At 48.2% G+C, this 3,951-nt stretch overlaps 1 protein-coding gene across 7 annotated transcripts in view; it reads right to left on the bottom strand.

Moving 5' to 3' along the window:
* ST6GAL1 (ST6 beta-galactoside alpha-2,6-sialyltransferase 1) overlaps positions 1-3,951 on the bottom strand; it is a 149,904-nt gene that overhangs the window by 111,631 nt on the left and 34,322 nt on the right. For all 7 annotated transcript variants that reach the window (XM_026455663.2, XM_026455664.2, XM_026455667.2 and 4 more), the window contains exon 2: positions 3,202-3,343. The gene's annotated coding sequence lies outside the window, so the exon portion shown is untranslated. The remainder of the gene's footprint in view (positions 1-3,201; positions 3,344-3,951) is intronic.

The raw sequence follows: 3,951 nt of genomic DNA, 5'->3' as shown, positions 1-3,951 counted from the left end.
TTTTTTTTTTTTTGAGACGGAGTCTCGCTCTGTCGCCCGGGCTGGAGTGCAGTGGCCGGATCTCAGCTCACTGCAAGCTCCGCCTCCCGGGTTTACGCCATCCTCCTGCCTCAGCCTCCGGAGTAGCTGGGACTACAGGCGCCCGCCACCTCGCCCGGCTAGTTTTTTGTATTTTTAGTAGAGATGGGGTTTCACCATGTTAGCCAGGATGGTCTCGATCTCCTGACCTCGTGATCCGCCCGCCTCAGCCTCCCAAAGTGCTGGGATTACAGGCTTGAGCCACCGCGCCCGGCTGATGCCCCTTGCTTCTAACTGGCGGGGAGATCTGGGGGCCCAGTGCCACGGGGCCTCACCCCCGGGACATCAGTTGAATGAGAGGACTACACTATAGAACTCTATATATGCTCCCAACTCTGGTGCTATCTTACTGTACAAGGAAGAGCCCTTGGGGTTTGAAAGGAACAGTGCAGCATTTTGTAAAGCTCCAAGCACTTTGAGCTGCAGCTGTTCACAGAGCATCTGAGATGGAATGATATTCCCCGACGGGAGAGACTCTGTGTGTCAGAACTGGATTTTGGAACTACCACGTGGGCAGGTGCTTGCCATAAAGAGCACTCACTAGCTTTGAGAAGCTGTGGAGGTCACAGACAGCCTTAGTGTATCTCTTTTGCTTATGAGCTGTGAAATCTTGCAGAAGTCTCTTTACCTCTGTGAGACCCAATTTCTATATCCGTGACATGGGATGGATATCTTGTTAGCTCATCATAGAAGTAAACGAGATAATATAGACAGATCACAAAACACTGCCAGCAACCATCATGAGCTCAATCAACAGCCTCTTCCCTTCCTTCCCTTTGTCATAAATAGACCTAAAGGTTCTCAGAATCTAAGATCTTAGTTAGGTCGGGCACGATGGCTCATACCTGTAATCCCAGCACGTTGGGAAGCCTAGGCGAGTGGATTACCTGAGGTCAGGAGTTCGAGACCAGCCTGACCAACACGGTAAAACCCCGTCTCTAAATAAAAATACAAAATAATTAGCCGGCATGGTGGCACATGCCTATAATCCCAGCTACTCAGGAGGCTGAGGCAGGAGAATCACTTAAACCTGGGAGACGGAGGTTGCAGTGAGCTAAGATCATACCACTGCACTCCAGCCTGAGCGACAGAGTGAGACTCCGTCCCAAAAAAATAAAAAATAAGATCTTAGTTGATTTTGCTGACCAGAAAACCAGGCCTCTGATGGCCTTAAGTCCAAACACACTAGAGACGTACTTCAGGAAGTATACTGGGACTTCAGATACAGGGGAAGGACTAGGAAGGAAGGAGGCAGGGCTGGCACCTGGAGACCACCCACCACGTTCCCTGCCAGTTATATGTAAGCTCCGTGATGAGGCGGCCTCCTGAGCAGCGCTCCATCCTCCACCCCTCAACCTGAGCTGCCTTCCTCCCAGGAGTATGTACTTTCTCCTCAGGCACTAGTAATCACCAGCTCAGTGGCCTGGGGTTCTTAAAAGGAGGGTGTGGGACCACATGGACTCTGTAGACCTTACCACCTTTATAATTTTCTGAACCTACAATTCTACAAAATAAACTGGTGCTTAACGGATGTCCCACCCGCTCCCTATCCCTCCTTTGGGACACATGAAGAGATTCAGGAAGCAGAGGGAGGGGGACAGAGGCTGGGACTTCATTATGCTAATTTATTAGCTCTAATCTGCCGCAACAGCAGGGCTTTGAAGAAAGAGGCTTTTGTTGCAATTTCACATTTGGCAGGAAGTCCCCACAGCCGCGTTAGAGATTATGAGTCAAAAGCTCTGATTTCAGTTCTGGCTCTTACATCCTGCATTGCTGACGCTCCCTTTTCACACTTCTCTGACCAACTTCTTGACTTTTCCAGGAAGGAAATGTGCCCCAGATGTTGGCCAGTAAGTGGTGGGTTTTCACGTGCCTTTATAAAACAGTGTCAGTAATCCAAAGGCTCCCCAAGGAGCAAAAGCCAAAGGGGGAAATGCAGCCAACTTCTCTCTACCACTGAACCAAAGGTTGCCCAGTCAACTAAGCCCCTCTCTACAGGGGCAGGGAGGCTCACTGGATGCAAAACATTTCTATTTTCATTATTTTATGGGACCCTCACGATTGCTGCATGAAATAATGACGGAAATCTCACGTTCATTTATTCATGCAGCTCATGTTACTGGGCAGCTACCGTTCACAGGTGAGGAAATGAAGGGGTGCACAGGGGAAGTGGTTTGCAGGATGCCCCCCAGCCTGGGGTAGAGTAAGCCCTGAAACCAGCAGCTTGCTTACCTAATCAGAATTTCCAAAACGAAAAAGCCTTGGGTTGTAGCACTTGCTCATTTCCGTGGCATAAGTTTTCCCATCATGGTCAGTTTCAATCCACCCATCGTTTTTAATCGTTTTTAACAAGCAGTTTGCAAAATTCTTGAATATATAAAAATTGGGAAACAGAGAGAGTTTCCAGATGAGGGGGGGCAAGTTCTCCTTCTGCCTCACCTTCCTACCTCCACGCAGGAAAAATCAACATCCTATGGAAGCTTAAAGAGTAACCTTAATAGAAAACCACCCGCAGGATTGTTAACAGGGGCAGGATTTCAGATATATTGTATTTTCTTCCACAATAGTATTTTTCCAGTCATCCTATGAGCATGTATTACTTTTATCATCAGAACATATCTAGGTCATTAAAATCAATTTTTAGTGAGCTTCCCAGAATGTTTTGGAATAACCTCTCTGCATAATTGTGACTCTGTCACCCTTGCGTTGAAAGAGAAAGAGAGCGCAGCGAGCACACGTGTGTGTGTGTGTGTGTGTGTGTGTGTGTGTGTGTGTTTCCCAAGAGCTCCCTTGCAGAGCAGAGGAGGTATACTTAAGTTAAGCATTCACCTGAATCTAGTGCAGTCTTACCTGGAGGATACATTTATTCCCTTGGGAATTCAAATTTCACCAGCAACTGAGAAAATACAACTCCCATCAAGATTCCAAAAGACCTGCTCTGACAAACCAGAAGCCTTTGGCCACCAAATGACCTTGCCTCCCAATGGGCTGAGGCTGAGGCAGATGGATTAACTGAACCAGAAACTAACCGCTCCTTATTTCCTGAGAAGGTCCTCTGCCTCCTGCCCCTGCAAAAAGGCATTGTGTCCTCTCTTCCTCAGGCTGGGATTCAAGGGGTCTTACCTCAGCACTGGGATGGACACCTGGCACCAGGGCTTGGGACAGGCTCAAGGGGGCCAGTCCATTTCAGCTGGGCTCCATGACATTCACCACTTCTTCCTGGACTGCTGGCTGCAGGGCTCTGTGCAATTGGCTCTCCCCTTGCCTGCGGGGGGGAAAAAAAAAACAACAACAAAGCGAAGTTTCACCAGAAGCACATAGGTTAATACATCCAGGAGGAAAGAGACTTTGCTCCTCCCACTGCCAGCTCTGGTCGCTAGTGCTCCTTCAGAACCACGGCCCTCACCTGGGGCAGCTAGCCTCCTTTCCAGGATGTAAACGAGCTCCATGTTCACCCAGACTCATCCCTCTAGGGCTGTACAATTTGAGAGTGAGTTGCAGATTAGGCAAAGCAAACTCAACTACAGTCATGCAATCGTTGTGCTACACACTACTCATGGTAAGAGAAAGCAAGGATTAGAAGCTACAGATAGGGCCCAAGACTCGTGTTTAGAGAAGGCCTGCAGACAATGGATTCCAATCAACAACTACATCAAACTTGTTCACAGTCTCCTTTGACCTATAGTATGTTGTTTATGCTGTTACAAATGTGAATTCATGCCTGTAATCCCAGCTATTTGGGAGGCTGAGGCAGGAGCATCGCTTGAACCCAGGAGGTGGAGGTCGCAGTGAGCCAAGATCGTGCCATTGCATTCCAGCCTGAGCAACAAGAGCAAAACTCTGTCTCAAAAAAAAAAAAAAAAAAAAAAAAAA

Source organism: Piliocolobus tephrosceles, chromosome 2, assembly GCF_002776525.5.
Source record: "Piliocolobus tephrosceles isolate RC106 chromosome 2, ASM277652v3, whole genome shotgun sequence".
Classification (NCBI taxonomy): domain Eukaryota; kingdom Metazoa; phylum Chordata; class Mammalia; order Primates; family Cercopithecidae; genus Piliocolobus; species Piliocolobus tephrosceles.
This window is presented reverse-complemented; position numbering and strand designations above follow the sequence as displayed.